Source organism: Macrotis lagotis, chromosome 2 (genome assembly GCF_037893015.1).
Source record: "Macrotis lagotis isolate mMagLag1 chromosome 2, bilby.v1.9.chrom.fasta, whole genome shotgun sequence".
In the NCBI taxonomy this organism is placed as follows: domain Eukaryota; kingdom Metazoa; phylum Chordata; class Mammalia; order Peramelemorphia; family Peramelidae; genus Macrotis; species Macrotis lagotis.
In genome coordinates, this window is record NC_133659.1 from 249849592 (window position 1) to 249863130 (window position 13539).

At 35.4% G+C, this 13539-nt stretch overlaps 1 long non-coding RNA gene across 2 annotated transcripts in view; it reads left to right on the top strand.

Moving 5' to 3' along the window:
• The window catches only part of LOC141511590 (uncharacterized), a 64000-nt gene that overhangs the window by 28917 nt on the left and 21544 nt on the right, over positions 1–13539 (top strand). For both annotated transcript variants that reach the window (XR_012475353.1, XR_012475354.1), the window contains exon 2: positions 9605–9682. This is a non-coding gene — a long non-coding RNA (uncharacterized LOC141511590). The remainder of the gene's footprint in view (positions 1–9604; positions 9683–13539) is intronic.

The window sequence follows — 13539 nt, forward strand, 5'->3', positions numbered from 1 at the left end:
TAATTGATGTTGTGGAGGTAGAAATTACAAGTCTTGATAAGTGAAAATATAGTGAGGGAGAGTGATGAATCACTACCATTTGGAAGGCTGTTGGAAGCCATCTAGTCAAGAGGTAGTGAGGACTTAACTCAGATGGTATTTGTGATCTTGAAGATCAAGTCCATAGCAGTTTTTCTATTGACCATTGTTTATCTAGATATCAAACTCATCCAGGTATAGGAATAGTGAAGAGTCCAGGATAATGCTGAGCTTACAAGTCTGGGAGATTGGAAAGATGGAAATGTTTTTGATGGAAATAGGGAGATCTGTCCTACCTCAAGCCTGATGCTCCTCTGATTTAGTCCCACTTTTAGATTTGAACTACACAATAAGAGAGAACATATTCTTGGATACCATGTACACTCTACAAATAAAAAAATTTACTTGTGACTCATTGAGAGTTAGTGGTTCAAGTGGGATGGATTCATATCTAGCAACTTAACCGGAGGCTTAATTATAGAATTTTAGAATTAATTCTCTTAAAGTTCACCTATATAAGTTTGCCCCTTATGGGTTAGTTGTGTTTTTTTTTTTAGGTTTTTGCAAGGGTTAAGTGGCTTTCCCAAGGCCACACAGCTAGGTAATTATTAAGTGTCTGAGACCAGATTTGAACCCAGGTACTCCTGACTCCAGGGCCGGTGCTTTATCCACTACGCCACCTAGCCGCCCCTTGGGTTAGTTGTTTTTTAAGAGTGGTCTAGATGAACTATAAGTGGTCTATAAGAACTCACCAGATTGCCTGAAGGCTGAATTCCAATGGTATTATTTAGAATATTAAAATTTGACATATCCATACTTGTTATTTTGGCATGTTAATAGTAAAAAACTAATAATAATGCTTAACTTCTATACAGAACTTTAAGATTTACAAAGTACTTTACAAATATTATCTCATTTTATCCTCACAATAAGACTGGAAGAAAAGTGTATCCCCATCTTACAGAGGAAGAAACTGAGGCACATAGAAGTTAAGGGACTTTTCCAGAGTCACACAACTAGTACATGTTTGAGTCTGGATATAAACTGATGATGATGATGATGATATTGGTCCTTCATTCTTTCAGAAGATCATGATATCAGGGAGGTGGTATCATGACAAGCACATGAATTGGATTTGAGTCAGGGGATTCTGTGTTAAGTCACCAGTCTCACTTTCTTCTCCAGAGTCATCTAGATCCAGTGGTCAGATATTTATCAGGACAACTGGAGATGGCCCTGGATGTGGGGCAATCAGGGTTAAATGATTTGCCCAAGGTCATAGCTAGTAAGAGTCAAATGTCTGAGACTGGAGTCAAACTCTCATCCTCCTGACTCCAAGACCAGTGCTCTAGTCATTGCACCATGTAATTGTCCCTGGATTGACTCCAGGTCCATCATGCTATCACAATTGTACCATTTAGCTACCTAGTGAGAATTAATGATGCTTACATATACAAAAAAAAATCAAATATTTTATTGTATCTTATATGTCTTTCCATTAAATTTGTTGTTTATCTTTTTGTGGATAAACAAGAGAGAAGTTAGGGTAGGTTGTTGCTGTTGTTTTTTGCCCTGAAACCTACCTTAATACAGAATTTTTAAGTAAGGAGATAAAATCAGTTTGATCATGGAGAGGATAACAGGAAGTTGCTGTTAGGTTTCTGGAATATCAGACAAAACCCTCTGATGAATGTGTCTTTGTTATTTTCATTGTCAGTGACTGGTAACATCTTATTATGTTACCATAATACTATGATCTTCTTAGGATTTTAGGAGTCTCTTAGAGAATTCTGGCAGCTATTGGAGGTCCACACAAGAAACAGCAGGATGTAATGAACTCTTCTGGACTCTCAGAGGCAGGAGAATTTAGATCTGGTCATCACGGGACAGTTTAGAAAAGCATTCTTTGGAGATGAAAAAAAGGGAATGTTTCCACAAAGTAAATGCTTTCCTTCACTGAGGTCAAAATGGTTTCCTTCTTAGAGGAAACCTTGAGATTAACACTAGAATTTCAAAGTAGAGAAAGTTCAATTCTGTTTCTTCTTTGTTTTCTATGGAGACTCAGAGTCACATATCTTAAAAGGGAAGAGGAAGTCAAAATAGTCAATTATGTCTCATAAGTTTCAGAATGAAGGAGAGAATTCAATTTATATGCATGAGAGTTAAGGAAGAACTGTGTTTGTTTCTCTAAAGATCTCTTTGCAAATCCAAAGATAATCTTGATAACTAGGAATGAAAATTCATCTAGCAAAACTCCAATATTTCATTCTCAAGGTGCAAAGCAGTCTAAAAAGTTAGAGAATTGTCTATAATACTAAACCAGGCTTCTGGCATAATACTAAGATATTTCCCAGAAACCTTAAGACCCAGAAAAAAGATTTATGTCAAAGAGATAGAATAATTTCAGATTTCAAAAGCAAGGAAAAGTTATGACAATGTTTATAAGGAGAATCAGAAGAAATGCAGTGTTTACCAAAAAATCATCATTTCTCAGACTTCAGCATGAGAGCATTTTTGAATAAATAATCTGGTGTTGGTGTGAATTTTTAGTGTTTGGAAGATTTATTAGCAATGCTAACCTCAGGAAAGTTTCTCTCCTCTGGTGGTATTTTTTTGGAATTTATACTTTATGCTCTTCACCATAAACCCTTAATACAGCCACAGGGGTGGGGTAGAGTGTAATAACATAATAAAGATTTGGTAGGGGAAAAACAGGTGCCAGGTCTTCTTCCTAAACTTTCTAACTCAGTGTACATATCTCAGTTCTTTTTTGCACATGACACAATTAAGGAAAATGGATTTAAGATCTTTAAAAAATTCATTCCTGAGACTCACCACATGCATATAAATAAGTTAAGTAGTGCTTTTCTCTAGATCAGTTTTTAAGAAATCTAATACATGTCTAGCTGAACAGTCTATGTCATCTTCCTTCTTTTGGAACTGAAAGAACTGAGAAACAGAAAGGCTATCAAGAATTAAATGCTGAGTTGAATAAAGATATGAGATTGATTCCAATGAATTATTCATTAGGCTTTACTATATTACTGACTTATAACAAGAAATACCTTGTACATAAGTGTTTTAAGAGAGTTTGTTGAAATGATTTTTTTTAATGTAAGAAAAAAATAGCTTAATGGAATCCCAAAATTGGAAGAAACCTTAGCATTCATCTGTCTCAACTCCTTACCTGTACACAGAATTCTTACTGGGAATGAACTTAAAGAACATTTTATCAAGTCCCTTCATTTACAGTTGAAGAAATTGAGGCCAGGAGAGACCAACCTGACCCAAGGTCAAAATGACTAATAAATAACTGAGTGGAATTTGAATGTAGGTCCTTTATCTACAAGTCTGAGCTTCTTTCCATCATGCACTAGTGTGTAGAAGAATTTCCTCTGACAGAAAGTCATCTAGTCTCAACATGAATTCCTCGATAAGACACAAGGTATTAATTTTAAAAATAGCTCTAATTGCTATGTTCATTATTAATTTTAAGGGGAAAATTTACCTTAGTGAAAAACTTGAAGAGTAAAACCAAGTACATTTATTTCCTTCCCTTCCCTATCAGTTGAAGGCATCTAAGATTGCACTAGACTTTTTAGTGATCATATGACATTTCTTACTCAAATTGTGTTTATGAGATGCAACAAGGCATAGGTGAAGAGAAAATCTGAAAAATGAGTTTAAATTCTGCCTCTTCTCTTACTGGCTATGTGACCTTGCTTGCTTCATTTAATCTCTTAATGTTTGGACAATTCTTTAAGATTATGTGTTATTGAATGATAGAAGGAGTTCAATGTTGGGAGATCTTTCAATGAAAGATAGGTCTAGTAGTTAACTAAAAATCCCCAAGAATTTATATGAACTACTGTCAAATCACATCTTTTCTCTCTCTCTTTTTTTTTATGTTTTTGCAAGGCAATGGGGTTAAGTGACTTGCCAAAGGCCACACAGCTAGGTAATTATTAAGTGTCTGAGACCGGATTTGAACCCAGGTACTCCTGACTCCAGGGCCGGTGCTCTATCCACTGCACCACCTAGCCGCTCCAAATCATATCTTTTCTCATTCTATTTTAGGGGTGGTTGTTTTTATTTTTTTGAATAGGAATACATTCCATTCATTCCTATTCAATATAAAGATGTCAGATTTACTCTGTTTTGATTTCTTGAGCTTTTTTTTTAAGATGATGAATTCTGTCATACAGACAGTCTATTGCCTTTCTCCCAGATTCCTCTCTAAGTTATTGACAAAATCTCAAACAGAACAGAGGAGAGAGGGTCAAAGCTTATGTGAGGTTTACTTTCTGGTCGACATCAATGTTATTCCACTCCCAAATAATGTAGTTAGAAAATTGTTGGAAAGGGGTGGCTAGGTGGCATAGTGGATAGAGCACCGGCCCTGGAGTCAGGAGTACCTGGGTTCAAATCCGGTCTCAGACACTTAATAATTACCTAGCTGTGTGGCCTTGGGCAAGCCACTTAACCCCATTTGCCTTGTAAAAAAATAAAGGGAAAAAAAGAAAATTGTTGGAAGGTAGAAGAAACATAAGAGACCAAAGAGGGAAAAATACATTCTTTCAGAATCACAGAAGTTTAGAGTTAGAAGGAGCAGCTCATCTGTTGGAAGTTTTTTCATCTGAAACCTATGGTCCCATGGTCCATGTTCAGAGTTGTAATTTGCTAGAGCAGGCCTGCCTCAGGCCAATACCCTCTTAGTTCATTTTCATTGTTGGAACAAAATGAAATGAGTGCATTTCATTTTTTCCAGAAAAATGTGGGAGGTTTACTTAACGGTAGAATAGAAAGGATATTTAACAATTAGCTTGTACAAATGTTGCCCTTTTTGTCTCCATTTGGAAATGGACCTTATCTGCCAAGTCTGAAAGACCCTGCCACTATGGGTGAACATTTTATCTCTTTAGATGACACATAAGCTATGATATTATGGTCAGAAGCTAACAAGAATTTGCATCAGGCACAGCTTGAGTCTTAACCATCTGAAATAATTCAGTCCTAAGGACAATTTGAAGATTTTTCAAGCAAAGAAAAAAAATAGCTCAACTTTCAGCCTCCTAGCAAGTTGTGACAGTGATTATAAATTGTTACTGAATCCTATTTTGCTAAAGCATACTGTCAGTCTTTTATTTTCTATTATTTTGAAGTTAGTTGAGACGTAGCACCTTTACTCCCTCTATGAATAACAAGAGGTTCCTAAGTAAGATTCACTCAAGTCCTGAGCTCTCAGTCATAGTAATTCTAAGGCACAAGATGGAGAAAAGCTTCACTAGGGAAAGCCAAACTCAACTGAATTAATGTTTTTACTCAGTGAAATGCTCTTAGATCTCTGTGTCTGCCTTACTTTCCAATTCTTTTTATTAACTCTGGTGTTGATAACATGGCTTTTAGAAGATTTTATAAAGATGAATGCAGTGTGGAACATAGCAAGCAGGTCATTAATCCCTTAAAAGTGCAATTTAATGCAATGCTTCATGACAGGAAGTGAGCAGGATAATAAAAACCTTTACTGCTTAAAACCACACTTAATATTTTTATGGCCCAATTGGCTTGACAAAATATTCTTTGTGATTCATCACTTCAAAGTGAGGTCCTAGGGACCCATTAAAGATATAACTGCAGGCCTCATTCCCCATTGTATAATGCCACATGGTCTTTAGCTATTTAAGTAAGATCTTTTAAGTAAGTTGAAACCTTGCATCAGACAAGTTGCCCAGGAGACCTCTTCATTCCCTGACTATAAGTAAAACATATGGCTAGAGATATTATTTTAAATCATTCACTCAACTTCCTGATGACTTAACTCAGTTTTATTTGATATTTATATAAAGCTGATGATATTCTAGGAGCTGAAGAGACCATAAAATTAGAGATAGTCCCACCCACCTTGTTTATAATTTAAATAAGACAGACTAGAGAATTAACAAAGATTTTACTTGTGAGAGAGTTTAGGATTGGGTGAGGTTAATTCACATCAGACAGAGCTTTAGTTACTGATACAGATGGACAATATTAGTCAGGTCAGTATAAGCACTACTTCTAAAATAATGGGGTGAGAAAGGATCTTCTGGAGCAATGATATCCTTCCTTTTGCTTACAAGCAAGATGCTCAGTCCCTCTGTTGGAATTATTAATGAATACTTATCGACTGAAGAATATCTAGAGCCCTTTAAAAGACTCCAGGGAAGGGAATTCCACACTCTCCTTTGGGAATCTTCCTTATCATCTTATGACTTTCACCAGGGACATTTTCTTTGTCTAATGTAATGTTCTCTGAGTCCATTTCCTTCTCTTTACACATCAGAGGCAATGAAAAATCAAATAATTAGTTACTTTAATATTCATTGTTTCCATCCTTCAATCCCTCAATGTTACTAATGAGAGGATTATAATAACCTTTGACTTCCAATTTCCACTAGACTACCTCACTTTCATTCTGAATTTATTAAACATTTACTACCTATACAGCATTTATTGAACACTTAAATGAATAATAATAAAAATGAATATTTTCATGGTATTAAATATCATTTTGCCCATCATTTTCATGGCAATGCAAAGCAGTAACAAAATATCCCCTTGAAAAACCTAAGTTGCATGTTCCCACATATAGCATGAGGGAAGAATGGGAAATCAACTTGACTAACTTCATGCAGTGGAATCCAATGATAATTTCTTTTTCAGAGTTTTAGTCATACCATCAATTCTTCTCTGTGTTCACCTGATCATATTCCCAGAAAAGACTGTTTTCTTATATTTGTAGTGCCCTCTATGGGGTACTCCACCTCACTTTTAAGTCCCATTGCCTGGAAAATAATTACCTCAATTTTAAAGTACTTTCTCAGTTCAAACTCCTCAAAATGAACCCCCAGGGGTGTTTTTACTTTCCAGTCAACCAACAGTTACAATTAACTCAAAGCAAAGGCATTTACTGAAGTGACATGAATGGGAAGAATGGGCATACCCATAGAGTAGATAATTCAAGCAACACACATAGGGAACTTGTGTAGCAATTCACACCTACTAGATGCCATGGATCTACTGCTCCACTGGGGGTAGAGAATCTCTATTAGGCAAGTTGCTCAGTTGGGTCTGCTTCTCTCTAATTCAGTTCCCAACTGTCAAGTTGAATCATCTCTTGGCTGCCAGAGAGGACTATCTTTTTGAATTTGCTTATGATTTTAAAATCACCAGAAACATGCAATTTTGCTTCAGCTAACCAAAAGCTAGCTGTCTTATCATTCCATCAAGCTGACTGAGAAATTTCTTCATGGATCATAGACTCATAGTACTTAGAGCTAGGAGGGATCAAAAGAGGCTGCCTAGTTGATAGACAACCTTTATATCAAAGACAAAGAGGTATAAGAGGTATTAAGTTGTGAACAGGTCACTTCTGTATCAACTCCTTATTCTCTGGGTTTCTCCAGCCCCTTACTAGCAACTTTGTTCTGACTTGGGCACCCCTCCGCCAACAGCATAGTCTGCTTTCCTTTTATTCTTTATTTTTCATCATTAGAATGTTAGCTTTTTTAGGATAGGGACTATCCTTTTTTCCTTGTATTTTTATCCCTTGGCATAGAATTCATAACAAGTTTCTTTCTCTGTGTATATCTCTGTCTCTTTCCATACAACATTGACTGACATAATTAAAGAAATGTTTAAAGTAAATAATTTCTGACAGTGATTGTTCTTGAGGGAGGAGTATCAGCTTACATCAGGAACTTCCCTAGCTTCTTCCAAAATCATTTATCTATTGACTGCAAGCATTTTTCAAGCAGACTTCTTCACCTGTGTCCTGCCCTCCTGGTCTTACCTTAGGGGATTGGCTCTGTCTGAGTTCAGTTTTGATAAGTGACATGGAAGAATCTGATTTTGATACTCTCCATCCACTTAGTGTAGAGAAAAGGGGGATTTTCTCTTTTGGTTGGGGGGCAGGGTGTGGTATAAAGAGGACCCAATTTGTTCCAGGTGCAGTTTGTTTCCTTCTCTCCCCAGCCCCAAACCAGATATAGGATCAGACATGTTTTTTTATGTTTTCTTTTAAGCTCTTCACACTTCAAGTGGGAAATATGCTGATGCAACTCAAAGTAGTGGGAGCCTTGATCCAAAGTGGCTGTTTGACTTCAGGCCAGATTTTGCAACATCTGGCCTTTCATGGCAGAGGGGAAAACCATGTTAGACCTTCTGGACATGCCATGCAACTAACACTCAGCATCTATCAAGAAAATCTCCTTATCTGTGCATCCCCACCCATCTGTCTAAGGTCTGGGATGGACTCACCTGGAATTAGATCCAAAAGGCTAAAGCCACAAAGCTGTTTACTACATATTTAGCAAACAATGCACAACTTAATCATGACTAAAATTAACAAAAAAGTACTTAATAGACAGTATCATCTCAGTCCTATCAGAAGTCCTATGGTACCCCCCCCCCCCAATGGTTACAGTCTAGAAGAACTGCTGCTAATTCTTTCCTGGTAAAAAAAAAAATTGCATGTTGTGTTGAGGATAGGTCTAGTGTCCTGCTCTTTTTCTTTGTGCATTAAATTCTTTTAGCCTAGATTTCTCCCTTGTGAACAGCTGTCTGGCTAAGCCAATATTTCTTCTCTGCCCACAGCCAATTCTATCTCCCTGTCACTTGTGTAATGGATCTTGGATTTTTAGCAGGAAAAAAATTAAAGTTAGACAATAGCTTCTAATTGTTTCAGTTGATTACAGTGGTATTTGTTGACAGAATTACAATGTATTACAACTTCAGTTCTGGCTAAATCATAAAAATGTATGCTCTATTTGGAGCACATATTTGGGTATCTGACACATTAAACACTAGAAATATGCCAGGGTAACCAATGAACTGGCATAAGTTTCTAACCTCTGGATTCATAATCTAACACTTTGGAAATTTTGGGGCAAATTCTGCTAGTGAAAAAGGGAATAAATTCTGCACTTTTAATACTTTCCATGTGAACTTTTCTGGGCCTCTAGAATATTGTTTGGGTTAACTTTTCTCCTTTTCTTTCTTCTTTATCTTTTCTTTCCTCATTCCCTCCCTTCCTTTTTTCCTTCCCTTCCTCTTTTCCTTCCTTTCTTTTTTCCTTCCTCCTTTTCTCCTTCTTCCCTTCTCCTTTTCTTCCTCCTTTCTCTCCCTTCCTCCTCTTCTTCATTCTTTCCTTCCTCCTCTATTCTTTCCTCCCTCCCTCTAACAAATATTAAGTGGCTTACTAGAAGAACTAGACACTTATAGGATAGATAATCTGGCCCCTGAGCACAATTTCAGAAAGGATTTCTTTTTCCTGTCAATACATGATCAGTATTTACTTCTTTCAAGAAAAGTTTCAATTAGTATAAACTTTTTAATCTTTGCTCTGTAGCAGAAAGCCACATGCTTCTCAAAATGAATTATTTAACAACTGAGTATTTATTAATACTGTGGATAAAAAAGGTTTTGAAAAAAGCAGGTATTAAATAAAAATGCTCATTTATGAAACTTGTATATATTTTTATTTCATTTAGGAGACTCTTCCAATAAATAGATGATTGATCTAACCTGGAAATTTTGCATTGATTCCTAGGTTTTGGATACTTGAAACTGGAGGCACTATACCTAGCATGTGACCTGTGCCTAGTGATACAAAATATAATTGCTAAAAGTAAGTAGATTTCTTATTTTTTACTACCAGAATTAGGCCTAGCATTTTAGAATATTAGTCCAGTGACAAGGTTAAAAATTATGGTTTCTGGGGGGTGGTATTCAGAAACAAAATACTGCGGAATAGGGATAAAGGGAAAAAAAGGAGGGGAATACAAACAGAGGGAAGATAGCATGGAGGGAAATAAAGAGTTAGTAATTATAACTTTGAATGTAAATGGGATGAACTCTCCCTTAAAATGTAAGTGGATAGTAGAGTGGATTAAAAACCAGAATCCTACAATAGGCTGTTTACAAGAAACTCATTTGAAGCAGAGAGATACATATAGAATAAAGGTAAAAGGTTGGAACAAAATGTATTTTGCTTCAGCTGAAGTGAAAAAAAGCAGGGGTAGCAATCCTTATCTCAGACAAAGTAGCTACAAAAATAGATTCCATTAAAAGAGATAAGGAATAAGGAAGGAGACTATATTCTCCTAAAAGGTACCATAGACATTAAAATGATTTCAATACTGAATATGTATGCACCCAATGGGATAGCATCCAAATTCTTAGAGGAGAATCAGAACTACAGGAAGACAGCAAAACTCTACTAAAGAGAGACCTCAACCTCCTGCTATCAGATTTAGACAAATTGAATCATAAAATAAACAAGAAAGAAGTTAAGGAGGGAAATAGATTGTTAGAAAACCTAGATACAATAGACTTATGGAGGAAATTGAATGGGGATAGAAAGGAATATACCTTTTTTTCTGCGGAATATAGCACTTACACAAAAATTGGCCATGTACTAGGGCATAAAAACCTAATAATAAATTGCAGAAAGGCAGAAATAGTGAATACATGTTTATCAGATCATAATGCAATAAAAATCATAAGCAATATTGGGTCAGGGAGATATAGACCAAGAACCAATTAGAAACTGAATAATCTCATTTTAAAGAATGAGTGGCTCAAAGAACAAATTATAGAAAGAATTAATTTATCCTAGGTAATGGCAATAATGAAACAACATACCAAAACCTATGGGATTCACTCAAAGCAGCTGTTGGGGATATATTATATATCTTTAAATGCTTACATGAATAAATTAGAGAAGGAGGAAATCAATGAACTAAATATGCAACTAAAAAATTAGAGAAAGAACAAATTAAAAACCCCCAAATAAATACCAAATTAGAAATTCTAAAAATTAAAGGAGAAATTAATAAAATTGAAAGCAAAAATACTATTGAATTAATATATAAAAAGAAGAGTTGGTTTTATGAAAAAGCCAATAGAGTTGATAAACCTGTGGTCAATTTGATTAAAAAAAGAAAGAAAATCAAATTGCTAGTATCATAAATGAAAAAAAGATGAACTCACCACCAATGAGGAGGAAATTAAAGTAATAATTTAGAATTATTTTGCCCAACTCTGTGCCAATAAATTTGACAATCTAAGTGAAATGGATGAATATTTACAGAAATATAAGTTGCCCATATTAAATGAAGAGAAGATTAAATACCTAAACAACACTATCTCAGAAAAAGAAATTCAAAAAGCCATCAGTGAACTCCCTAAGGAAAAATCTCCAGGGCCAGATGGATTCACAAGTGAATTCTACCAAACATTTAAGGAACAATTGGTTCCAACTCTAAATATACTCTTTGGAAAAATAAGTGAAGATGGAACTCTGCCTAACTCTTTCTATGGCACCAATATGATGCTGATACTTAAACCAGGAAGAGTTAAAACAGAGAAAGAAAATTATAGACCTATCTCCCTGATGAATATAGATGCAAAAATATTAAATAAAATCTTAGCAAAACAATTACAAGTTATCACTAGGATAATACTTTTTGACTAAGTAGGATTTATCCCAGGAATGTAGGGTTGGTTCAATATTAGGAAAACTGTTAGTATAATTAATTATATCAACAACAAACCTATCAGAAATTATATTGATTAAATCAATAGATGCTGAAAAAACTTTTGATAAAATACAGCATCCATTCTTTCTAAAAATACTCGAGAATGGAGGAATAAATGGACTGTTCCTTAGAATAATTAGCAGTATCTATCTGAAACCATCAACAAGCATTATATTCAATGGGGAGAGGCTAGAGGCATTCCAAGGACATCAGGGGTGAAACAAGGATGCCCATTATCAGCACTACTATTCAATATCATATTAGAAATGTTAGTTTCAGCAATGAGAAGAAAAAGAAATTGAAGTAATTAGAATTGGGAAGGAAGAGACAAAACTCTCACTCTTTGCAGAAGACATGATGGTATACCTAGAGAATCTCAAGAAATCATCCAAAAAACTACTGGAAATAATTAGCAATTTTAGCAAAGTTGCATGATATAAAATAAACCCTCATAAATCCTCAACTTTTCTGTATATGACTAGCAAGATATAGCAGGAAGGGCTAGAAAGAGAAATCCCATTCAAAGTAGCCTCAGACAATATAAAATACCTGGGAATCCATTTGCCAAAGCAGATTCAGAAACTTTTTGAAAACAATTACAAAACACTTCTCACACAAATAAAATCAGATTTAAATAACTGGGCAAACATCAACTGCTCATGGATAGGCCAAGCTAATATAATAAAAATGACAATTCTACCAAAACTAAACCACCTCTTTAGGCTACTTCTTTTGTGCCCTACCAATCAAAATTCCAAAAAATTACTTTAATGATTTAGAAAAAATGGTAAGTAAATTCCTATGGAGAAATAGAAAGTCAAGAATTTCCAGGGATTTAATGAAAAAAAGTGCAAAAGAAGGTGGCTTAGTCCTTCCTGATCTAAAATTATATTATAAAGCATCAATCATCAAAACTGTTTGGTATTGGCTAAGAAATAGAGTGGTGGACCAGTGGAATAGACTAGGTGCATTAGCAGGAAATGATTATAGTAATCTGCTGTTTGATAAACCCAAGGAGTCCAGCTTTTGGGGTAAAAACTCTCTCTTCGATAAAAACTGCTGGGAAAATTGGAAGTTAGTATGGAAGAAACTTAGATTAGACCAACACCTCACACCCTTTACCAAGATAAGATCCAAATGGTTACAGGATTTAGACAAAAAACAATACTATGAGCAAACTAGAAAATCAAGGAGTAGTGTACCTGTCAGATCTATGGAAAGGGAAGTAGTTTATGACTAAGGAAGAGATGGAGAACATCACCAAGAACAAAGTAGATGATTTTGATTACAATAAATTAAAAAGTTTTTGCACAGACAAAACCACTGTCACTAAGATCAAAAGAAATGTAGTAAACTGGGAAACAATCTTTACCACTACTATTTCTGACAAAGGACTCATTTCTAAAATGTACAGAGAACTGAATCATTTTTTAAAAGCCATTCCCCAATTGTCAAATGGTCAAAGGATATGCAAAGGCAATTTACAGATGAGGAGATCAAAGTCATCCATAGTCATATCAAAAATTGCTCTAAATCATTACTTATTAGAGGAAATGCAAATTAAAGCTTCTCTCAGGTACCACCTCACACCTCTCAGATTGGCCAATATGACCAGGAAGGGTAATGATCATTGTTGGAAGGGATGTGGGAAATCTGGGACACTATTACACTGTTGGTGGAGCTGTGAACTCATCCAACCCTTCTGGAGAGCTATTTGGAACTATGCCCAAAGGGCAACAAAAATGTTCATACCCTTTGATCCAGCAATACCACTACTGGGTCTATGACCTGAAGAGGTGATGAAAAGGGGTAAAAACAACACTTGTACAAAAATATTTATAGCAGCCTTGTTTGTGGTGGTAAAGAATTGGAAATTAAGGAAATGCCCTTCAGTTGGGGAATGGCTTAACAAACTATGGTATATGTATGTCATGGAACACTATTG